Consider the following 26,805-nt stretch of genomic DNA (forward strand, 5'->3'; position numbering starts at 1 on the left):
AAACGACCAGTGAGACAAGGCAATTCCCAGGAAGATGCCCTATGATCTCCTGTTCTATATCTGACCTTCAAAATACATTTTGCTTGCTGTTTTTTTAAATGAATTGATCATTATTAAAATTTCCGATTACATTCCCCAGTAGCATTCAGCACAAATCTAGTAGGCTCCATGACTTTGCATGATATTTTCTACCAATGTTCAGATGCAGAAACAGGCAGAAACTGTGAGCAGTGACAGGACCATCTTTCTACGGATATTTGCTTAAAGCTCTGTCTCCACTGGGGCAAGTAACTACCTACTGCAACAGCAGAAGGCTCCTAATTCTCTTTAGCAAGACACATTTTTTTTAAATTAGACCTCTGACACTTCTTGAGGAAAAGATTGCTTCATCTTTTCTAACATCTACAGAAGTCTCTCGAGACTTCAACCTGCTCTCATTAACTTCAAGGGAGCTGGAAAAATCACTAGAAGAGCTTCAAAAAATAACAAGCAATGAGGAGAATAGGATATAAAAATAAAATTTATTGCCTCTAAATCTGTTCCATTCTCTTTTTTACCTTTCAGTAATGGTTACATGTGTCTTCTGCACATCTAAGCACCAGAAAAACATATAAACCATTTTTATTGCATAGAGCAAGAATTTATCTATGTATTTCAGCTTAGATCTGCAAGAATCCACTTACATTTTAGAACTGGAGTGAAAAAATAAAGTTAAAGTCAGTTTTATTCCATGCACAGCAATTACTCTAGCTGTCACCGCAAGTCACTTTTACTGCTAAAGCAAGAGTGTGAAGCACCAAGTGGTGCCCACAAAAACAATACAAGCTCATCTAAAAAGACCATCCCTTCTGTTCTCCAGTCTCTTGGCAGTGTTGGGCACAAATAATAGCAAGCTACCAAACACAATTAGGAGGAACAAAAATGCCATTCATTTAAGGGAGAAATCAAATTATTCCCTTAGTACCAAGGAGAACCAAAGTTAGCACCAAGACTCAAAAACATTTACAGATTTTCGTCAACTCTCCCACACTTTGCTGTGCAGGGTGAAATCTTGCTGCTAATGGAGTCAACAGGAGTTTTGCTATCAGCTTCAGTGGAAGCCAGAATTGTACCTTAATTTTTATTATCTAAATCTATAAGCCCCAAATTCAGCCTTTTGTGATTTGTTTTCAACAATAGAGATGTTCAGCACTTGCTGTTAGGTGGTGATTTTTTTCAATTACTGGTAATGCTAAATAGTATTCAAATTGTGATCTCTCTCAGTCACGAAGGCATGCGTATTTCTGGAATTGCTGCACTTTAGATATTCATGTTATATATATTGATAGATCAATACAAAAATGGTAACATTAATTTAATCCTGACAACTTGAAAAGACAGATTTTCTTTAAAACAAAGCACAAAGATAAAATCTAAAATCAAAGTCCAAAGTGGATGGAAAAAAGGTTTTACTAAAAACTCTCTCCGGATTCTGCTCCAGATCACACTGATGTAAAACCTGTACATTTCTACTGCTTTCCATGGGCTCCTCTGCATTTACACTGAAAAGGGAATAAATCCTAGAACTACAACAAGCGATTTGTTTGAACAATTTAATTAGCACTTCTTGTTGCAAAAGTATAGATCATGTGCATTACATATAAGAACGCAGGTTATAGAAAGAAAAAGCAAATGAGTAATTAAGTTAACATATGTCATCCAAAGCCGGGATGAATACTTATAGCTCTTCTACTATAGAAGCCATTGTACTTGAAATGGGGTAATGTATAAACAAAGTGCTTTATCTGGGGTATGACTGGAAGCTCCAAGATTGTAACGTCCTTTAAGATAACATTCCAAACCTATCCTTTTAAGTTTTCAGCCAAGAATTTGTTTTTATAATTTCTTTGCTGTTGGCAAAAAGGAAACTATACTCCAGGCTAACTTCTCTCGCTTGCTCTCTCGCTGCTGCTACCACTCCCACATTTTTTGCCAGAAACCGATACAAGTGTTTTGAAAGCCAAAACTGCAGGGAATTGGCTATGACAGCTCTTTGTCACTATTTTTTCTTTGTCATATTTACCATGAGGTATCACAGACAGCTCATTAAAAATGTGAATAATAGTATTGTTTTATCTACAACTGTATCTCACCTTGCAATTCTCACTCAGGTATCCCTGACAAGTCCAGCTGATCTGAAAGAAGGTAACACTCACACAGAAAAGGCCTGGTTCCTACCCTGGGGTTACAGACACAGCTGAGACCCCCCTGTGAAGACAAGCAGACTCAGGATTTAGTATTAGCCTAATTCTGCTCCTGTAAAACTCCAAAACACATTACTGACTGGGCTCATATGAATAGCATATTTAAGTCACTTTTCTACTCCTTGACTGTGGGCTATTCTGTCACCCAGAACAGCGCTTGGTGCAATTTTAAGAATCCTAAAGGCTTAAATCATTGCTGTCTCCCCAGACTGTCTATGGGCCACCAGGAACACTTGTATTTCCCAGTAAATCCCCTCACTCCCAATATGCACTATGTGATGAGGTCATTTATTGAGCATGTCCATTAATAAAACCACAGAAGGGAGATTTTTAGGGAGTGTCTGCTCCCTTTTCTACCAGCTGCAGAGATTTTCTAATCACTTTACACTGCCATAGCACTATACTGAGATTCAGCTGCGTTTCTCAGGAGAAGATGCTGCTGTGGGGTAAATATAAGGCCAAAGTTGAGCAGCTTTGAAAAATATCAGTCTAAAACAATTACAAATAACATGACTCTTAATTGTACTTTGTAAAAGAAAAAAGATGTTGCAATGATTTCCCTTTATCTTTTCTGATAGCCGCACTTACATATAGCACTAAAGTAAATCCTGTATCTTTAAGAAGGCAAAGCCCTCATTATTTTCAATAATTTTACTTTGTTGAGCAATACTGTGTAGCCAGAGTGAGGCTACATCCCTGTAAAAAAAAAAAAGTTTTCTTGTTTAAATTTGCATGAATTTAAGCACTTACAGTTCACAAAATCAAATCTCCTTTGCAGAAGTACTACACTCTGTACAGATGAATGAATGGTATGTACAAAGGTTTTGCAGAAAATTTTGGGGTTATATGAGTGGGTAGATGAGGGGGTGATAAACAGAGAGTATGGGTGCAAGTATGTGTGGTTGTTTGTACAAGTCTCATGCTAGCACTCCTCATCTCCTGCCTGATGGAGCCTACTTCATGCACTCCTGAGAGTCAGCATTTGTTTTTTCAGAGAGAATTGCTGTATTTTGTCCGCTGTCTTTGAGATACTCGGGGGGAAAAGAACACCTCTAGTGCAGTAGGAACAATTCTTTGTTCATCTTCATCCCGAAAACCATCCAGAATTTTAATAGAGCAACAAAGGCCTTCCTTAAATAAAAGAAAAACCCTCAGACAAAGAAAAGGAAAGGACCCCATCATCCACTGCAGACTCAGAAATAAACAGAATTCTACATTTATTCCCCCAACACAAGAAAACCCGGACAAGAGGAGAGCTTGCCACAGAGTACTTTAAATGGAGGGAGTCTCTGGGGTGGCAAGGGTAAACAGGGAGAGGTTCATGATGGGGTGAATTCCTCCACTGCTCTCATTAATTCAGAGAAGTGTTCAGTTTCTCAGTCCTTGGTGAGTTTTCCACTAACAGATTACAGCTATGCATATACTGCTTTAGAGGATGTGCTCATTACACTGTTCACGTTGCCATGCCAGGGTAGGTATGTTTTACATGTTATTCCCTTCCCCTGTCAAAAGGCTAAATTCTGGTCTCTTATTCATGCCTTGCTCTGGCCTTAACTAATTACACCTGGTATCAGCAGTGATCTTGGGAACTCAGGAATTTAAGCACTTAGAATTCACAAAGTTGAATCTCTTTTACAACAGTTAAATAAATTATGATGTGCCTGTTAAATTTTACACTCCAAAAACCTTAATAAATTCCTGCCTTCGAGGAACCACCCAGTCTAAGTTAGAATTTCCATGGCAAAAGTCATGGAAGCCTTTTCATGAGAATGTGCAACGTTGACACTTACAAAACACTGATTATTGATGATATCTGCATAATGTATCTTATTAGACACTTTGGATTTAAAAATGCAACTTAATATAAAGTTACTTTTTACTTTGTCACCAAAACCCCTGGTTACAGGGAATGCAAAAAAATTACACTTCCTCTGCTAAAAAGAAACAGCATTATTTTGATATTGTAAGGAAAAAGAGCTATACCTCATGTGTACATGAATGAACTAACAAAGGCTAATGTGTGCAAACAACAATAATCTCCAAGGTGAAGGACAAGAATCAAAGAATGAAATGTTTTGCTTCTGGAAGTAGTAATTACCACCAAGGTCAGACAAACAATTTTCTGAAAATACAGTTCTTTTCCTTCTGTTTTCCCCCTTTGTTTTTTGACCAGTATTTGCTGAAAGCTCATTGTGCTTAGCACACAAGTGTTTGGTCTACAGATCAGAGCTAGAGAGGCAAAGACACAGCATTCTGTGAGACTCACAGAACACTCTGGGGCAATGACTTTTTTGTTTTACAGACATTTAGAAATGGATTTTAAAAAGCAAATAAACATATCTCCTTATTTTGGAAAGCTGAAATGCCTTGCTTTGTGTAAGTTTCCACTACATTATCATCTATAAAATGATTGTACAGGTTTACTGGGCAAGTGAATACAACAACAGCAAAAAATCAACAACAAAAAAACCCCCTGGCTGGATGTTTCTATATACCTAAAATGTCAGCTCACATCCCCGTAATACTTTGGTCCTCCTAAATTCAGGCTGACACACATTTACGGCAGTTATAGCCCCCCAAGAGAGATTTCTGAGTTTTTTTGCTTTTTTTTTTTTTTAATCTCAGCATTCCCAGAAATGAGGAATTATAGAAAGATGGTCTTCATGCTGATTTCTTTGTATGTGCTCAGGTATAGCTTTTCAGAAGTACAGAGTAGACAGCCATATTAGCAGATCTTTAATTTCTCTGAATGATCTCTATCACATTTCCTTTCTGGACTGACAGAATTTGGATTATTTGTTTGCCACCAAATACTATTTCACATCAATAGCACGTGGAGAGAGAAAAGAAAATGGATGCAAACAGATCTGAGGGTTTTTCTAACTTGACTATGTGTTCAAAGTTGTAGGTTTTAACAACAACTTCTTACTCCAACCTGCTCCTTAAAAATCCCTGAAATTCAGAGAATAATGTGGACAGGTAGGGAAGATGAAAGAAAGCAGACAGAAAGTCTTCAGTTATATGGAGAGCAACAAGACTATGATTCTTGAAGGGCCTATCTTTCTCTTCTTCCTCTAGTTTCCAGTTCCAGTGTTAATTCCAGTATTCAAAAACACATCATCTACTGCCTCATAAGGCTGCTGCTCACATCTACCTCTCACCTTTCACATTGTTACTACTTCACATTTTTAGAAAGTTCACAAATTCCAGCATTGAACGTGCCATCAAGGGGAGAAGAAGGAATTAGTTTTATATGGCATTCAAACACAACTAGCTGAGTTGCAAAATTTGTTGACATGCCTTCTTTTTGACAATCTTTCTTTCATAGACTAATGACAAATACTGTCCAATTTGCAATACATTTAAAATATCAAACTTACCGAAAAGTATGGTAGCATGTATGAATGTGCTAAAGTAATGTACCTGTGGTATACTTATTTAATATGCATACAAATGGACACAGCACATGATTCTTTTCTCCTTTTCCTATATCCTTGTACTTTTATCCTGATAGTATGTGATAAGTCTCCAAGGAACTTAAGGAATTCTACTCATGATATAATAAATTACACTCTTTTCCACTAACTCTGGGTTGAACCCCTACCTCATCAGATACGGTATGGAGCTAGCTGTGCCATCTTAGAGTTGTTGTATTAAGCCCAGCTGTAATGATCATTAGGGATCTTTATAGAAAAAGTAGTTCCAAATTCTAAATAATACTATTCTGCCTAACAAATTAGGCAAAAAATCTTGACATTTATTGAACCTATTGTGCTTCATTGCCATCCTCTGCACAACAGTTGCAACTTCCTGCTTCATACGTGGCTGTTTCTCAACAGAGGCTGAAGAAAATATGATAGGGCTAATTTTTACCAGCAAAGAATTTGGCCCATATCAAACATACTGAAAAGAACATCATAAACAATGAGGCATCAAAAGTTAGTTTTAGCTTCTAGGTCATTTTTATTCTCTAATCCCAACTCCTCTAAACAGATACCAGAATGACAAATATATTTACTACATGGGAAAGTAACACATGGGGGAAAAGAGGGTATATATGTATTTCAAGGCTTGCATCCTCACTGAATAAAGGTTTAAAATAGTTTTTGAAAATTAAACAAAAGTTGTTACAACACCAATATGGTTATGAAAACTCTATTGGCTTTAACTCATTGGCTTTAACTCTATTTCCTAACATCTATCATTCAACAAATATACGTTAGAACAACTCCTTTACTAACTCCTCTAGACTTCTATGGAGGAATACTAAACTTTTTAAGCCCAGGGTATAAAAAGAGGTTACACGGTCAATTTAATCTTGTGAATAATCTTTGCAGTATATAAGGAGATTCTCTAGCATCTTTATCTCTTGAGCTTAAAGGAGTTATCTAAGTTAAAAGGAAGGATTACAGTTATCAAACCAGCATTTCAGTTTTAAGAGATGGACTATTGATCACCACAGAGAGAAAGCTGACCTGGGTAAGCAGCACGTGAAAGATTTCCAGTCCAACCACTAACAACCAAAGTATCTGTTATTTCAGTGAAGAGGTTTTTTTGAACATCTAATCATGCTGTCCATTAAATAGAAATGACATAAAAGCTATATGCAACTTACTAAAATGCCGATTCTAAAGAAATGTGTGCAACTTTCTCTTCATATCACACAAAGGGATCAGAATGAGTTTTAGCTGCCACAATAAAACATTAAAAAACAAGCCATCTCAAATACATTATTTGAAGCTTGGAAAAGAGAGTTTAAAACAAAATTAAACAGAAAAACTGAGTCAGGAATATATTAGTAAAGAGTTTATTAAAGTGATAAATCCCAGAGAATCATTTGTGTATACGTATGATTCTCTCATATGGAAATTAGTGCTTCTTTTCATATTACATTTGTTTTCTGTTTTATTTGCTTTATACTTACATGTCTATTTTGACTGTTAAATGGTTTTACCCTTCAATCTTAGCAAAACTGTCTGTATGCAATTAGAAACAATATAACAAGATGAATCCTGAATCCATTGCCTATGCTAATATCAAACAATTCACATTTGTACAAGAAGAATGCTGGTAAATTTTAGGTTTTCAACATGAATAAAGAGGCCTGATCCCCTAACCTGTCACAGGTACCCTGCCAGCACAAAACCTAACAAAGTGATAAATCAAGCTCATTAATTAATTAGAAATAAGCTGCATACAGCTCTACAACACTGTCCATTCCTCACTAAGAAAATCACCTACCATATATCTTCCTACTACTGTCCTTGGAAGGAAGTGTGAAGAGGAGGAAAGGAACACAGCAATTTTGCAAAGGAAATATGGGCACAGAAAAGCAATTTAAATTGGAGCAACATTTTAACCCATGGTGGCAGATACCAATGGCTCTACAGTGCAGCTCAGAGGAAGTAAGCTCACAAATACACTACGGTTAGTAGTTGCTTCCTGGAAGACCAGAAAGCTCTGGGGAGTGGGTCTACCATCTCATTGCTGGAGTTGCCAGTTCTGTATCATCAACAAGCACACTTCAGCAAAACTGCACTACCTCCAGGTCTGAAGAAAATTGATTAGTTAAGGTAGTTCCAGTCTGTGGTAGTATGCATCACTGACCTAGGCAGATGTTGTTCCTTTTCTCCTTACGTACGGAATTTCTACCTTGGTAGGAATACTGTGGACTGCTGCAGCTCGGAGAAGATCATAACCATGTCCCCTTATACACACTATGTATGTTCGTGTTTTGTTAACGTCTTCTAAAGTAAAGGTTCTTTTGACTGAAAGTATCCATCTGCAACTAATAGATTGAAAGCAACTAGAGGAAGCGCTAATTACAAGAACTGTAATAAGATGCTTAACTATAAATGATGTGTTTTCAAATCAGCCTATTTGACCGTGTTCTCAGCTCATTTGAAGAAGCCAGTATTACACAGAAAGGATTTTGTATCATCACAGCGAGAGCTGACTGCATTTATGGCAGTTTTGAAAATCTCTGCACTGATAAACAGCTCCCCTTGTTTATAAAGTTCTGTTTACTTACATTGCTGTGGAACTGGCCCAACATTTCCTAGGTATATTTTTGATTATCATTGTTCTTTTTATTTCACAGGAATTTTATTTCAGGGTACATCTTTTGTTTCCACAGAAACAGTACTATTTGCCTGTGTAGTTGTAGCATTTTCTGGGGAGACTACAAGGAGCTGTTATCTGCCATGCCATGTTTCTGTGCTCTGCTGGAGGTACTGGACACGGTGTGCTACAGGCCAAATATCTTTCTAAATTAAGCTCATAATCTCTCTGTTTCAGCTAGCATTGTTTAGTAAATATTAACATGAGTAACTCATCTGCAGTGGTCACATATGGCTCTTTCTGCTCTACTCTCTATTATTTGTAAACTTCTGAAAGGCCGTCTAAACTGTTTATAGTCAGGAGCTGTACAAGTGTTGAGGAAATCACTCCAAAGTGTGCTTTAAAAGCATCTACACTCTTTATTCTTAGTCCAAACACACTGGGGAGGGGTGGGGGGTGTCCAATACATTGCATTCCCAAACATTTAATTTGAGTCTTAATCATACAATCCTTTGAATAACATGCACAGAAGTTGACCCTTTGAAGCCAACCCAGATAGTCCTGAATGGATAAAGATTGTCCATCTAAGACTAATTTGCATTTTAAAGCATGCTGATTAGATCTGTATGAATTGCTTCCTGATTTCCAAAAAAAGACAACTTCTGAAGATGTTTGCGTAATTCTCTAAAGGAATAGGCCAAAGCTCTACTCACAATGTAGTCACTACTGCTGTGATTAATTTGGAAACATCACAGAGATCATCTTGTGAACTCAGAAGTCGTACCGAGAGAAAAAGTATTGCATACTAGAAATTCTCTTGTGCAATGTTTATCTTCGGTGTCAAACATTTTTCTTTAAATATCGTTTTATGTCATTGTCACCAGCACCGCATAGGAAGACACAGGTTAAATTCGCAATTTCCAACTTACGTGAATGATTCTTACATTTGTGAGTCATCCTATTGACTTGTATATTAAACCAAGTTATAAGAAAAAAGTCATTTTAGGATAAAAGCATGACTCTAAGTCTAGCACCGCCATTCTAACTTTATGATCTACTCTACTATGAACTATTATTACCAAGAGACAATATTTGTGACTTGTAGACCAATCACTACAAACTAAAATAATCCTTCTGGCAATAATTCATTAAAGCTCCAATTTATGTAGACTGTGCCTTTCCTTTACACACAAGGCATGTTCCTGTTCAATCTAACCAAATTTTAGGGAGGGACTGAAAATGCATTCATTTTACTTCTTTTTTAACCTACAGTAAGCTAAACACAGATGTCTCCAAAAGCATGAGGCTTGTGATGAGATATCACAGTTTCCATATTTAGAGAAATCTAAATATAAGTATAGGCATCCTTTTCCTAAAGTGCTCGCAGATTTACAGCTTTGAAATCGTGTATTTTGATTTGGGTTTCCCTCTCTCCCACTCTGCACCCTGACAAATCATCCTTGCCTTCTGTGACTGATAATCCCAGTTGGCTGCAATGACACCTACTGGATGTCAGAACTGATGAACTGCAGACCCCGCTGCTGCCGAGTTTAGCTAGACCGCCAATGTAAGGTTCGATACCACAGTCCTCTCTCAGGCAGGACTCCCGCCCACTACAACTTTTTTCCTGACTATTTGGATTTCAGTTGCCCCTATGAAGCAATTTCCTGACTCTTTCAGGCTCATTTCTCAACTCCCAGGTAACAAATTTTCAATCTGATTACAACCGGGCTAAGTCCAGGCTAGTCTAGTCCAGGCTCTTAAAAGCAGTCACACAATCTGAGCTGCTCTGCTGCAGCTGTTATTGTACAGAGGTTATTTATAAACTGTAGACAAAATCCTTAGATATTTACAAAAGCTACTATGCAAAATAGCAAGATATACAGCATCACACCATGATTACTGTTTTCACTAGGACCTGTTTGTTCAGTCCTCACTGTGAGAAACCCACAGCTGCATTTTAGATCTGACTGGGAAAGAATTTAAAACTTTGAAGTTGTGATCACAAATTTAACATCACTAAATTAGTGTCATCATTAATTTAATTCTATAAATATTTCATCTTCTTAAAATTGGAAATGAGTAGATGACTAGCAACATCAGTATTTTTTAAATAAGGCTTGGGGGAAGGGCTTGAATTACATTTTTGTACAGTCATCTTTGCTTGCCCGTTTGTTGTCATATGATCAGAAAAAGGAGGAAACAAAGTTTCCAGAATACAGTATTTGCAACACTATTAGCCAAACTTCTCCACTGTCACAAGCAGGCACAGACAAACTAGCTGGGATTAAGTTGCAAACTAATAAAACCACCTTTGCTTAGATTCCACTTTTTACAGATATTACCATTAGGAAAAAAGAGGGGGCCCACCATGGTATCATGGAGAACCAGCAGAGGCATAACAGCCAGACTTTAGACTGGAATTTGCTGGAATTACCTGAGGTCACTAGGTTTGGAAAGACTCTTGACCCTTACGTGATAGCCAGAGCCTCCTTGGCTGAGGAAACCTTAGAAGAAAAATGACATGAACCTCAGCCTCTCTTGTGAATTCTTCCTTTCAATGGTAAAATAACCGAACATTGATCCAAATTAGAAATACATTACCTGAGCTTATTAGGAGCTTAATCGTCCAGTAGAAGACAGAGAGAACCTTGGATGAACTTCCATGCCACTCTATTTGCACCACTCAGCAGGGGAAATACAAATGTAATGCACTAATGAAACACTAAGTTAGAACCACCCACTCATCAGCTGAGTAAAATGTTCCTTTTAAAAATTCCTCAAGCAAAACCCTGGGAAAGAAACATATGCTGTGACCATGCATATAGACTCTGAGCCTGTCTAGAATCAATAATGACACCAAGATCCTTAATATCTAAAAGAAGATGAATTCAGTAGTCAGAAAAATATTTATAAATAATATAAATAATAAATATTTATTATAGGCCACCCAAGTGCGATGTATTGTGACAGCTAAGGAAAAGAGAAAAAAAATTTCTCAGCTAAGAAAAGAAGCTGAAACTATAACCATTTACAGTCTGTGAATGAAAACCATACAGAATACTACCAAGAGATACTGGCATTTTAAAAGAGGTTAAGGACATAAATAAATATATATAGATTTATACACTATATACATTCTTATCAGTAGCATGTTCCAAAGGTATTTCAGTTATCCCCACATCACATCAAGCATAGTAAAACAATGACACTGGGGAACCTGTCTATCACAGGCTATATACACTCTGCTTGGGGAGAACAAACTCTGGACTCAACACTATCTATCATCTTTAATGTTAAACTTTGTTCAGAACCATCTACCATTCAGGAGACTTGAAAATATTTGTAGAGTTCCTCTCACATCATTTATCAAGAGCTTTTCAACATCTAAACTCCAGAAAGGTAGCCCCAGCCTGTGGCATGACCTGAAAACTCGAAAGAACAGTGAAAAATAAACAAACCATGACCAGACAGAGAGAAGGTATGCATGAGAGGAAGAGTAGCTTTCTAACCAAATTCCTTGGCATTTTAATCAAATCCTTCACACAATAAATTAGCAACGTCAACCTGACACCTCTGTAAATCAGCTCTTCAAAAAGTATTAGAGATACATAAACAAGTAATGATGAATCAACTCTTTTTTGTTTGGTTTGAAATCAACATAGAACAATTAACAAAGTCCAGTGTAAGAAGCCATAGAATGAGAAGCTCCAGTCCACACCAGACCCCCTCCTCCCTGTGCATTTCTGAAGACTTTCTCTGCAAAGCAGTGCTTTGGACTGATCAGCTGTGAAGAGCCACCCACATGGACAGTACCTGAACATCCACAGCAGCAGGGCAGCATATAGTACCACACAATTAGTGGGCACAAGGTCAGAGGCAGTCCTTCTCAGCCCTAGACAATGTTTAGTCTTGTCTTTAACCTTTCAAACACTAAAGGAAAAACTTGGTTCTCTCTCTAACTACGCCATCAGGGACCTCCAATCTGTTTACAGCATTGGCATTTGCCATGTCCTTTGACCGATCTAGTCTGAGACCTCTCTTCAGCTTGACAAACAGCCCAAACCCAAACCTAGTTTAAGAGACCCAAGATAGACTAAGCTCTCTATTCGCCTCCTTTGGATTCAAAGCTCTAAGTCTCCAGCCCACTAGTTCTCCGGCTGTAAACCTCTCATAGCCAGAGGGCAGGAAGGGAGCCATTTCAGCAGCCAGTTCTGGCCATAAGAGACAAGACTATTCTGGAAGCCTGACAAAGAGAGTTCTATTTCTCACTGCACGAAAAACTTGCCTCTTTCAAAAAAAAATTCCTCTTTGTATACTTTTTGTCCTCAGATTATCCCCCTGGAGCTGGCCAGTTCTTAGTGTGGTGCTTAATATATGCGTGCTGTACCAAGAGGCCTGGAGGCACTGGGCAACAGAAGTAGCAGTCAAGCAGTTCAGATCGTCTCCCATAAACACATTAGGGCCAAGCAAGAGGACCTATTGCAAATAATATCTATTATAAACTTAGCAGAGCTTACGCAATAGTGACAGGAAAACAGAAAATGACATATGGTAAGAATGGTCTTTCAGTTTCACCTCTACCAACCCATCAATTCAGAACAAGTTTCAAGAGGCTTCTCAAACAAATGCTGAGCTGGGATGTTATATTTGGTCAAGCTACAATAAAAGAGTTATTGTGCTCTGGATATCATGAAGTGGCAGTGCCTTGATTCAGTCACTGATCACCACACATGTTAAGGTTCTCTTTTTTTTTTTTCTGGTAAAAACTTACTGGGGTATAAAGTCCTGAAGTAGTTACTGTCATTATCAAGTCTGATTCCACACAAACCCCCAACACACAAGGCCATTAAATTACACCAAGCTATTCCTGCATTAGCCTAAAATACATCAAGCACAGACGACAGGGTACAGTTTCTTCAGTGTCAACAATCAGTTACTGTCTACAATGGATTCCCATTTTTGGTGAATAATAGTGAGACTCAATACAGTGGTTTTCAGTCCAGGGAAAAGTCATGACAACTAACAAATACTTGAGAAAGCTTTATCATATCCCTATTGTTTTACAGATATGGAAACTGGAACTTAAAGGCATCAATGCTAGGCACAGAGAAATTCGTCTGTAACTAAAAGCAAGCAAAATTCATACGCACTAATAAAGTCTAAAAAAAATAGGCTTTTAGTGAGATTTGAGTGCTATACAAGCTTGCTGCCTGGGCCTTCATTTTACCCATGGCATTATACAGCCAGCCTAAAATAAAGAATTTCTGAGAGCCAGCCCCTTGTTTCTTTTACACAGGGATGCTGCTGCTTACTTTTATTGACATTAATTTGATTTGTATTCTTACAGTACAGTGGTGGGAAAGCAAACAGCGTATTTTTTCGCAGAAGAAACTAACAGTTACAGAAAGCAAATACTCTCTTCCACAGAAGGCTCCGTATGCCTGTCTAATCCAGCCATATTTCTGAGGTTAAATGATGCAAAGATAAAAAGCTGACTTTGTGAAACAAAGGTAAATAGCGACCCAGATGCTCTCATTCATATTCTGAAGTTATTGCCATCAGCTCTGTGACCAACACATTTCACAGCTTATGAATTTGTAACAATAATAAATTAAGGCAGTAAGAGAGGACTAAGCATACTCCTATAAACCTTTGAAAGGGTTTGCTTTATTTATATCCCAGCTAGAGACCCTAACGGTACTCTAAAGTTTATAAAGTATCTGAATCCAGCAGAATCCAGTCCTCAAATCATTAATTTTACATTTCTGATGGCCTGGATTATTACTATGTATTTACACTGCTTCATACATTTCACATACAATGTAAAGAACTACAATTTATTCTTTGCCCTTCTTCCAAGTAAAACTAGGGCCACCAGGTATGAAGTACTGTACATTTAGCCTTCTTGGCTATCACATCAGAACAAAATAATAAAAAATGAATCTGGGAAAAAGCTCCTAAGGTCACTGAATTTGCCTCTGAAAGTATGACCAACTATATCTAATACCTGAGGGCTAAATTCATAAACAGATTCCCTGCTATGGGAGCTGGTCCTTCTAGGTGAGACATATTGAGGAGACATGGGTGGGAGAACCGAGCCATGCTGCTCCATAAATGTTATTCCCTAAGATCTATTCTGTGCACTAAGTAATATGTAACACCCCTGACTTTACAGAATCCAGCATTTGCTACATTCCCTTCACAGAACTTTTTTTCTAGGAAAGGTTATATTTAATGATGTTAAACTGCATTGAAAATATTTGTGACATCTGTCAAATTCATTAAAAAAAATTCATTAGGGTCAGTGTAACAGCAATAAATACAAAATTAATAGCAAGGGGTTTCTTTTAAGGTTACATTAAAATAACATTTGGGATCTGTCTGAATCTGACAAAAGCCAGGAAACTAGCTACAGCCACAATTTGTCCTTAATTTCTTTGTGCCTAGATGAGAAAGGCGCTAAACAACCCATATTTTTTATTCACAGTGCTGCATGTACTAGAGGAGAGGAAGTGGTCTCAGAATTAAACTTGGGATTCTGAGTCAGGCAGTTTGGCTTCGTTTACTCACAGCTGTCCTTGGCCAAGTTACTAACTATTTTGAACCCTTCCTGTAAATTGTGGAAAACTACATATAATTCTTCCCAGAGTTGTCATGAGGCAGAGTTGTCATCCATTAATGGATGTGTGTAAAACACTCTGAAACTTCTGCATGGAAGGTGATACACAATGACATAATGCCAGGTTCTCTGTAACCTGCTGCTAGTAGTACCTACTGGGGCATGTTAAAACACAAAGTTTTAAATTTAAATCCCAGTTCCCTGGTCTTACTCCTTCTTTCTCTTTCTGCAGTCTCCCTGTTTTCCCCTCATGACACCATGTCTTAGAAATACACCCTCTCTCAGTTCAGAGGAAAGGAAAGGACAAAATTTGGAGCTCTGCTCTGCAGCCATTCAGGATGACTGGAGAATGACACTTTCCCTTCAATGGATTTCTGTTTGTTCTGTTCAAAGTATAAAAAGCCTCCAAGCCAAATTAAATCATTTTATATCTGGGATAGTTCTGTATTTAACCAAATCAGTTACTCCATCTAAGGAAGCTCTAGTGCACTGTTTTAATTTGGAATGTATGTGCCAAGTATTGTTCATAGTTTACTATTTTGAAAACAAAATACCACTGACTTCAGGGAAACATGACTGAGTCCCACATCTCTTAGCTAAATTAAAAGCAGCCAGTCAAGTAAAATGGTTTTTTTCCAAATTCACATCTGAATCTTTTACCAATTACACAAAAAGCCATTCTCACAAGGCTTTTAAGTACATCTTAAAATTGCATTTTTGTTACTTAGATCCCAGTGTCAAGAAAGATGAATCATGTCTCAGAATTTATTCAGCACTGCTAATTAAACTCATTCCTTGAGGCCTGGGAAGCACTAAACCACTGGAGTGTAGCAGTGAAAATTAGTGATTTGAATAGAAGAATCATGAACTTTGGAAAAGAAAACATTACCCATCAGTGGAGCTCACAAAATAGCCCCATCCAGAAACTAAATAAGATTAATGAAGGTGAAGTCAAGAAAAACAACAGCTTTTGAAAGTCTTCATGTCTCATTTCGTAGACAGCATGACATAAAATACTCAGCACCACTAAAAACCTCTAACATGCACATATACCTTTAACACAAAAAATAGGGAAGCAAGCTTTATAGACCTCGCCTTACCATATTGTTCAAAAAAAACTCCCAAAAGATTTCTTCACCAAAAATTATTTTTAAAAATCTGAAATTCAAAAGTGAAATTAACCTTTAAGTATTTTTAAATCTTTGGGTCCAAATTCTGTGCCTCCAAATTTTGTTATACTTCACTTAAAACTGTTTACTTAGATATTTCACTGTTACAATTAATGTTCTGTGTTGAGTGAAAGAACTCTGTGTCCTTCCCAAGTTCCTTCTAAAGAGCCTGGGATCTGGCACATTGAGAACGTGGCCCACAAGGGTTCTACTCCTTTACTTTTCAGTGAATGAAGCACAGATATGGCAATAAAAATAACACCACCCCTCATGATAAAGTGGAGATGTAAGTAGTTAGTGCATCTGGAAATCCATGCTAACAGTGTCAAAGACTGCACATGAAAATAGGAAGCCTCCAAAATCAGAAGTCATCGATGAAGTGTCTGATTTAAATCAAGGCTTAGCGATCTTTCAGGAATGGTATGCCAAATTTTATTTTTCTTCTGGTAAGAATACCACAGGGCTACAAGATGCTCTCTCTCTAAGAGGCAAGATGCTGCCAATCAACTGGTCAGGTGTATCTTGCCCACGCACAAGACCAGGACTTCTGGTAATGGCAGCTAAGCTTGGATCTCAGTGGGAACAAAGAACTGTGAAACAAGAGCTGCTGCAGATGCCTCTCAAATTGCCATGACTCCCATCCTGCTGTGCGCCACTCAAAATTTGGCCCTTGTCTCTGGTACTTGCAGCCTTGCTTGTTGACACTTGAGCTCATGACTTTCTAGGGAAACCGTGGAATTCCAAAATACCTGGCTCCTCCTGTAAGTTGGTCACATCAGATTGTGATTACTTAATGCAGTGCAATGCTGTGACCCCAGCGTTGCTCCCAAATCATGCTGGAGCATTCATGCAAATGTAGTTCACATAGATGTCAGAAGGGTGCTATGGGGCAACCTGAATCATCACTGGTAAGTATGGAATTGAACTACTATAGTTGTAAGAGGGGGGTTAAAGATGTCCTCTGCTTCACTAAACAATGAATAAATTATTGGCATACACAAATGACCATGGCACATATGCATCTAATATAAACCACATTCCAGTATTTTATAACTTGTCTGTATACATTTGCTTCAATGAAGATGAGATATAAAAATCTCAGTCTTCTATTGTATTCCTTTTATAAAAGGGGGGGAAAGAACTATGCAATTCTTTAGAGTAATAAACAGACTTCCTAAGCAATTTCATCCAGTTGACTCGATCATGCTGGATTTTATATGCTATACGGGGGCTACAGTGTGCTCTGGGACACACGCCATATAGCAAGCACTTGCCTAACAGTTCCAGGACCAGAGAGGCAACAACAGAAGCTAGGTACCTCAGACCTTCTCACCTTCTCCTGTCCTTCACACACCCTGTTGGACAGTGCATGAAGAAACATGCAAAACAGGCAAGGAGATGAGCGAAGGACAGGCCTTACTGATAAACCAACTGGCACATGTGGTGGCTGGCTCTAACAGAGGGGTTTAGTTTGCAGCCTTCAAGCACTGTAGTGAAACATGCCTGCCCTAATAGATTAAAAGCCACAATCAGGGCTAGCCCCATTGTGTTAGATGCTGTACGGCCATAGAAGAAGTGACAGTTCTCACATCACAGTGCTCCTAAACTACTCGCTGAGCAAGATGCAACTTTGCCAACAGCAGGACCAATCTGCTATTTGCCAATAGTTGTAGCTGGTTCTAGATGTCAAAGCCATGTCCCTGTTTAATTGAGCCATGGTTTGATATATTTTTATGATACTTTTCACAGGAGTTTTTCAAATCTGGAGTCCTCAGTAAAAGCAGAACCTCCCTCGAGTTGCTGCTGTTGGACTCCAGCTGTTCTGCATATGTGGGTATCTAGTCTTTTTTCTATGGCATAGATGAATATGTACACTCAGAAGCCTGTTACTTAGAAACAACTCATCTCTAAGAACAAAAGCGAAGCCTCTATTTCAAAAAAAAAAAAAAAAAAGAAAAAGAAAGAAAGAAAGAAAGAAAGAAAAAAAACCTATATAGCGTACCATCAGGGCTTGGCTTTTAGACATAAAACCACACTGATATATGAAACCACAATACAAAACCCATCACCTTCATGACAAGAATATTGTAGCAATAAAAGTGCATCAGCTCTTGAAATCCTGCACTGTTTGGTGATCTGCTCCAGTGAAGTTCTGCAGAGATCCATTACCTCTAGAGGCTGTGGTCTGGACTGAGCAGCAAAACACAGAAATGTGATCTCTGTCAGCCTTCACATGACACTTAAAAAGCTATCACACACTGCAGCGTAACTGACTACTTTTGTTCAAAGCCATCAGACGACTGAACATGCACAGCCACATAATTACTCTTTAATCAGATAGTTTTCTTGGTGATTTGGAAATGTGGGAGAACTGAATATAAAACTCCATCGATAGACTAGGCAACTGACACAAAATCCAGCTAAAGGCTAACAGAAGTTAAGACAATAAAAACAGCTATTTCCATTAAAGCGCTCTTTTGAGTGCAGAATTCTTAGTTGGTAAGAACACCCCTTCCTATAGCTTTCATATTCAAAGGTATTCTCCAGCGTAAATAACCTCTGACAAATGGTTTTCCACAGAGAAATGCCCACTTCCCAGAATGCTAAGTTAATACTATGAATATTAGATTTGAACGGAAAACATCAACTGTAACTAAACTTCTGAAACTGTCCAGCAGCTCTCCTCCATATCTATTCTTACTACAACCAACATCAAATTCAGTAGCAGCAAACAGAAAGCAAAGCTTTCCTAAAAGATGAACAAAGCTGCAGGTAACTCTTTTAGTATCTTATACTTAGTAAAGTGAGAAGTTTCTGTTTGCTCACTTTGTCCCTTTGTATTTGTTTTACATGGGACAACTGACCGAAAAGGCTCACATGCTTATAAACTAGTATTGTCAGCATAGTTCACATCTGGATACATGAAGTTACTATTTATGCATCTTAATGCTCACTAAAGATGTCAAATCTTTAATTTAAAGGCCAAATTGTGCTGTTTTCAAAGTATGGAACTTTAACATTCAAATGTTAGATCCAAACATCACATTAAAGCATACGCTTACAAAATCTGCCATATGGTAAAAGTACCAGATTCTTCCTCCCGTACTTCTGTTCTATTTTATAACATGTTAATTTTCAATATTGTATGCAATAGTCAGCAAATGAATCTTTCTGAAATCAAAGGAACATTAAATTCAAAAATAGTATGAGACATGATTTTAGGAACCTATGTGAGACTCTATCAATATTATATTATCCAGGACTAATAATTAGCCTGCACTCACTGTAACATTTTTTTGTGGCATGAATCACTTTTAATTAGATGTTACTCAGTCCACCCCTTCACTGAGCTGGAAGTAAGGTAGACACTCTTATGTGGACAACTAACATAAATAAGTCAAATAAGTTGCCCCTACAAGTGCCCATTTCTCTCCATCAACTAAGTATCCATGACCGCATGCAGATGTCTACACTAAACAAAGATGAAGCTCATCCTCAGTATTTGAACATGAATCATTTCTTTCTTTAGGGTCCAAATTCACACTTCTATTAATTGAGATTCATTGTGTAACCTTAGTGAAGCTTGGCTAGAAGGCTATTATAGTCCTTAATTATATTGCTTTTTGGATAACTATTTTTTTAAAGTGTTTTAGAGAAGTAGAGATTATTTATTTATTTTGAGGTTGGTGGGAGCTTTGTTATTTTAAATTCTTTGTATGTGATTTGTATATGAAAAATGTGAAAATTTTGTATGTGAAACGCTGTAAAACCCAGTAGCTCTGTAAAACATTAGAAAGTTGTAAGTACTGATCAGTTTCCCCTCCTGCAAAACTGCAGCAGGAAGGAGTACTGAGAGGGTGTACAGAGAAATTAATTAAAGAATTAACCATTTATTAAAATATTGTCTGATTAGAGGCCTCATATTCAAAAATTTGGATGAAGGGATAATCATACATTGTTGCTTTTTCAGTAAGTCTAGACCTTGCTGTGGCAACACGGCAGTAGACAGAAGTTTGCACTCTTTTGCAACTACAATGGCACAAAGCTTTTGACAGTGTTAAGTTCACACAGTTCCCTGAAGGTATTTCTCAGGCAAGAAGGCAACAGGACATAGTAAACTTTAAAAAGAGAGGAGACAAAAATAACATAAAGGCTATCTTAAGTTATGGAAGCAAGACACTGCTCTTAAAAATTTGGGATTTATAACAAAAGCTTACTCTACAGTAAAAGAAAGAAAAAAGTGGCAATTAGAATAATACAATATATTGCATATTTGAAATATACAGTTCGTATATTATATACTGTAATTTAAAAAAGAGGTTAAAATACAAAACTAACTGCAGTTAAATGGTTAAGAAGTTTCTGAACTGTTCTCTTTCCTAAGAAAAGATGTTCTCAGGTTGCAGCTATCCTAAAAAAAATGTTTTTCAGCATTCGAGTACTTTTAAAGCAAGTATTTTTTACCCAGCAGCACATTAGTATGTCCTTGAGGACAGGGCAAGACAAATACATATCACATATCACTGTGCTCTTTGAATTAAGCAGCAAGGGAGAATAATAATGGCAGTGTAATTCCTACTGAGAAGGATTCTTCAGAAATGGAAATCTGCACTGTTTTAGAGATACCTCTGCTCTCTTGTTTAACTTTTATATAATAGCAGTAGCATGCTGCACTTCTGGTACCTTAGAGAGGGATATATCCTTCAAAACCTTTTCTTCAAGAAAACTTATGCAACCTTTTCTCACAAAGAGGGTCAGAAACCACAGACAAATGATTAAAAGTAGGAAAAGATTTCTTCATGAGGAGAGACAGTAATGATGAAGACCATATAGCTTAGAGGAGGGTTGAATGAGAGGGCATTCAACAGATGCATATTAAACAAGGAAAGATGCAGGGAAGCCAGGCACTCTGTATTTGCTCTGCGTTATAAGTGACTTACAATGAAACAAAAAGGTAGCAGCACATAATTAACTGGTGAAACTCTTGGCTTTTCTAGGGTTGGAAGATGATTTTAGAATGTCGTAAAGACATGCTTCCCATTGGCTTTGAAATAGGTATTTGTCAATATTTCTCATGGAACATCTTTCACTCTTTAATAAATTTATAAATGAAAACACTGTAAAGATAATGTGATTCCATGGATTAGCTACAGATCTCTTAGCACCAGTTTGGGAATCAATGACAGATTATAAAAACAGTCAATGTTTTGTTAAAGAAGGAAATCAGGTTTACTCTTCATGACATGTCAAACGGTGGCTGGGAAGAGCCATGGAAGAACCTTTCCACACCCCTTCCCCCTGCCCTCCCTGGACAAACTGTTGTGACAGCCTGTTCTAGAGTTACAACCATCATCTTCCGCATCATCTCCAAACAGTCATGATCGGATGCAGCATACCAAACTACATGACACATTATGACATATTCCTACATGTCAGTGGTAATACACTTGCAAAACCACATGCATTTACAGAATACGTTAATAAAGTTTTGTTTAGAGACTTCCTCTTCAAACTGAAGATTACATTTACTGTTTACAGTGTAGATGGTCACCATAATGGAATTTAACTATCTTACCATATGAAAAATATTGCCATATCTTGGACATTTAACAAGGTTTCCATAGATTTTATAAGAGTTAAAGGAAGGGAAAGTGCTTCTAAGATACTTTTAAGATAATGCTTCCATTCCAGTTAGAATGGAAACTGCCCTAAAGCCTCAGAGTTCTTGAACAGTTTTTCTTCAGCTGGAGAATCCATTAAGTGATGAATGGCTTCTCAAACAGGGCTGTGCGATCATTACACTTCATACACATGGCCTCAGATTCTTTCAGCTATTTTGAATGTTTTTGATGAGTGAATCAGCCATGGATCCTTGACAAGAACTGCCGAGTACAGTACTGAGAGGTACAGGCAAATCATACTGAACTCTCACGACACAGTTTGTGGATTTGGGAGCTTTATTCTAACATCTGGAGGAGTCGCTACAGATTTCTGTGAGCTTTCTTCAGGGTGTTTTTGAGGAGCACATGGAAGAAAAGCCCTCAAATCACAGGTGAGCACCATTATTCTCAGATGCACTAGAAAAATTAAAATCTAGAACTTCACATCTCCCCTGCTCTAAAAGCAGTATTTTCTCTAAGGTTATTACCAGAAGAATAGAAAGTTTTATTTACCTTTCAGTCTACCTAGACAAGATAAATTTTGTTTTGGGAAGATGTTTGATTTGTAACCGATAATGTCCATTGAAAGTTGTTTGTTTTCTCTAAATGTAAGGTTTTCCAGAGTCTTCGGTGGTGTCATAAAATGTATTTCATTGCATGCTCATATAAGAATAAGCTGTTTAAATTGCAACGTATGCAAGACCCTGCAACTTAAAAAAAGAAAAATGCTGCAAGGAAGCAATACCAGTTACAGTGCAGCAAGCCTTGCATTCTGATAGTGCTAGCTATTAAACACTTATTCTCTGTGTTCATTCCTAAATGAACTCAAAAAAGTGAATTTCCTAAAAAAAGAAACATTCACTGTCAAACAATGCAAGAACAAGAAGAATTTCTGTTTTATCCCTGATTAAGTAATTATTTAAATTGAACTCTGTAACAAAATGAACAACATCTCTGAGGTCAGATAAGAAGAGCAAGAAGAGACCACATAACACTAGAATGACTAAGCGGGCAGGTTGATTAAAGTCCAAAATTAAAATGAGTAAACACACATACTCTGAAATGTTATACCCCCCCATATCATCCACTGTAATCACTCAGAGTGCTGAAATTTTCCTGAATCTGACAGAGGAGGATGTTAAAAGCCCAAGCATCAAGTCCTTTCTCAAAAGTTCAGATTTACTTGTCAATACTTTTTTCTTCTTATGAGACTGCTACTTAATAAACAGCGTGTATTTCTTTGCATCCATTTTTCATGGGAGATCTAAAAAGACCATGCTCTTGTTTGCTTTGTGTAGACAGTACAGAGATCACATTTACCAAAACAGAAATCACTTTTCTTCACTATAGTGCAGCATGCTGTTTGTTGTGCTAGTGCTACCACAAGGCTAGAAATAGACAGTAATATCTTGTATTATTCCTGGTCCAAAACACTACATTTTACCTCCGCAATACTTGAAGCAGAATATATTGTCATGTTTTATGTACCAAAATTGCCCAGTTGGTCTAAGAGCTTGGTGACTCCAGGAGGAAGCAGAAAATGGTAAGGAAAGATCAGAGGCATAACAGAAAATCAGTACTTAAGAAAAAATTTTGCAAAGTAACAGTATGACAGACATATAGAAATCATTCCCCAGAAATGTTAAAAACTTTCAGATATAACTATCTCAACTAGATGCAGCTTTATTTTAAATGTGAGCTTACATGTAGCATATATGATTATATATGTATAAAAAACAGAAAATCTGTAGACAATGTACAGAAATGATATCACTGGCTAAATACCACTATAGATTAACGAAAAGATCTGAACAAATCCTGATCTGCCCAAGAAAGGGTACACAGTTCTGACAGATCCCTTAGTACAGACAGTGGGAGTAAAACATATCCACATGATAATCACATCCTTACCAAAATTGAAAACGTATGTGAAAGTCATGGTGGTCTTGCAAAAATATAAACTCATAAACGATTTCTTGATTCAGTGTCATCATTCATTTCTTTCATTCGAGAAATCAGTTTTAGTAGGACATACAAAGATTGATGGCTTTTTCATAAAAGGATATTTTATGAAATAGTGAAATGTAGCATATTTCTACCTGATAAATGTAGAGACCTGTAAACTTTGAACCCATTTTGGCCTTTGTTGCTCATGACCCTGTTTAAGTGATTTATTTTCTTTTAACAACTGCAGTCTGCAGGAGGTAGAATATACTATGTAGATCTTTAATTCTGTTGAAAATTGAACAGTTTAAACACAGAATGGCTGACACTAGAAGACCTATTACTGAAAAGTCATATTATCTTCATTTCAATATCCCTTTTAGGAGCAATATTTATGATTGGGGAAAATATGTAATTTATAAAAGCAGCTTGGTAGGCTGCTGCAGAGCAATGGAGGAGTTGGCATCCTTGGCCCCACATCACAGTGTCTGGTAGACTGCCTCAAAGCTACAGACTCTGGAATCCTGCCATGTGTGAAGGTATAAAATCAGGAAATATGCCTGCTGTCTGGAACATCTTGCTGGAACTGAACACTCCTCACCCTTGTGAAACATTTGGATTTCAATGATTTAGCAAATTCCAAGGAAATAATGCTTGGCTTGATTTTTTTCTGTTGGTCTTTCTGTACAATGGCAACTTTATGCTTTACTTACATGAATTCAGTTCTCCCTCTCCTGCTTTCTATTTATACTTTGTCAGTGTGCAACAAAGTCAAAATAGCATCATAAATACTTCCTACTCCTTGGTGTATATGTCACCATGGAAATTAAGGTCAGTCTTCCTCATTGTATAGAGACAGCTCAGCTAAAATCAAAATAATTTTTCATAAAGAGAATCCAACTTCATTTCACAGCAGTGGGGAGTCATGTCTGGTAGTAGCTTCCCCAGTAGCCTATTACACTACTGCTCTAGTAATCTTTCATTAGGTGACTGGCTTACAAAATCTTAACAGGCTTTAACATGTAGCTCCAGATTATCATAACATGCCCAAGGCCCAGCTTATAAAATAAAATGGATATGTACAGAGAAACAAATAATGCTGGGTTTATTCTACTCATTCACGGAATAAGCTTCTTAGGATAAGTAAATTCTCTGTTTGTGAAACATCTCATGGATATATGGTGCTGTAATATAACTAATAAATGTTTAAAGCTCCCCTACTTTTCTTTACTCTTCATCATTAGAAATAAATCTTATGAAGCAGATAAAAGCATTACAATTCATCTGTTCTGAATGAAGACAGTATGTACTATTCTTTCAATACAAGAGAAACTGGCTTTGACTTAGAATGGCAACAACTGGCAAACTGATTTTATAGTTTTGATTTATTGAATATTAGGAAACAGCCTTTTTTAATAACAACTCCATTTAGGTATTCATTAAAATGGAATTAGTACCAGCAGGGCCAGATTCTGATATCCATATTTTTGTCAGACAGGATTTCATTACACAAAAGTCCCACTGACATCGGTGGGATTACTTGTAAAGGACCATTCAGTGTGAGTGAGAACACAGAGCTAGATCCTACCAGGGTACAGAGAACTAAAGAGGTCTTAGGTCCGCCCTCCTCCCCCAAAACTCCCCACACATCCCTCAGCAATGGCTGAAACAATACGTAATCATGTGCCTGAGCCACCTCCTCCACACTGATGTGCATCAACTCCTGGAATCCACCAACACAAAGCAAATACTCCTGAGAAGAAAGTGACTCACCTTGTCCCGGTCCCAGGTATATGGGACATGAAATATATATCCTCATCCTCACATAGGAAATCATTCCCAAAGATGGATTATTTTGCTTTAGACCTTATGCTAAAGACATTTATCTTCAGAATTCTTTCAGTTCAGGCAATAGTTTGAACTGGAGAATGCACTGCACATGTTGCCTTAAAAGAGGGCTACAAAGATGGATTTTGATTTATAAAAAAAATCACTCAAGGAAAAAAGTAGGGAGCTATAGTAATGGATCTGATTAAAGGATCAAGGCTATATACTGCATTTCTCTAAATTACATAGCAGGAAAGAAAAATATTTTGTGTTTTTCTCTCATACACTCCTGATTTAAATATATATATAAAGATATTCCAGTCAAATCTTGTGATGGCACAGGGTATAAAGAATTGGCATACAATACTGTTAAAGGTTGTATTGGCATACAATACCGTTGAATACAATGCAAATACTGTTGAAGGTTAGGACAAGCATATCGATTTTTCCATGTGTAACCCAAAATGTCTCTCAAACTCTGAGTTCTAGCACCTGTAACATCTTTATTCACCAACCCCTGTCTATCACAGGCAGATGAGGAGGCTGAGAAATTTGACCTTTGTATATAAAGCAATGATGTATGAGCAAACAGTGAATTACCTAATTTATCTTCAATTCGGAATTATTTGGCAACTAATTTCTGAAAATAATCCTTAGTATGTACACTGTGCTTTTATATTTATATTTATATGTGCTTTCATGACATATTTAGGTCATACCTGGAATATATTTCCACTCATGGACTGGGTGAGCATAGACAGAATTCAGTCCTGACAGCAAATACTACAGTCTATTCAGTAAATGTGCATACAATCCCTCTTCCTCCAAAAGACCGCTGTTTCTGTAGAGTTCCTACCCCAAAATTCACTTGCAAATAGAAAAACAAATATGGTCAAAGCCAGTTTGTTTAAAACTTCAGCCTGAAAATCTCGAATATTTTTGAGTATTTGTCTCGTGCTTTCTGTAAATAGGCAAACAGACTATTTATTGTTGTTTAATTTTGGGTTAAAAATTAGCCAACACTAAAGGTTTCTATTGTATAGTTTCTGAAGGTCAGAGTTGAAAGCTTAAACTTCAGGTTCTACTGAGATATAGACTCTGTGCTTTTGTAAGTCATGCTATTATCCCTGGTTATAATCTTCCCTGACTTCAGAAATAATTGCTTTGCTTAAATAAAAAGGAAGTCTGATTCTAATTTGCTATCTAGATCTACATTCTTATATTCTTTTTATAGATTTTTGAACAAGTTATCACTGGAATCTTCCTTCACTCAAACATAA

At 37.2% G+C, this 26,805-nt stretch overlaps 1 protein-coding gene across 2 annotated transcripts in view; it reads right to left on the reverse strand.

The window, feature by feature from the left end:
• The window catches only part of WT1 (WT1 transcription factor), a 98,578-nt gene that overhangs the window by 66,431 nt on the left and 5,342 nt on the right, over positions 1 to 26,805 (reverse strand). The gene's annotated exons all lie outside the window — the stretch shown is intronic.

This window comes from Dromaius novaehollandiae, chromosome 5 (assembly GCF_036370855.1).
Source record: "Dromaius novaehollandiae isolate bDroNov1 chromosome 5, bDroNov1.hap1, whole genome shotgun sequence".
Classification (NCBI taxonomy): domain Eukaryota; kingdom Metazoa; phylum Chordata; class Aves; order Casuariiformes; family Dromaiidae; genus Dromaius; species Dromaius novaehollandiae.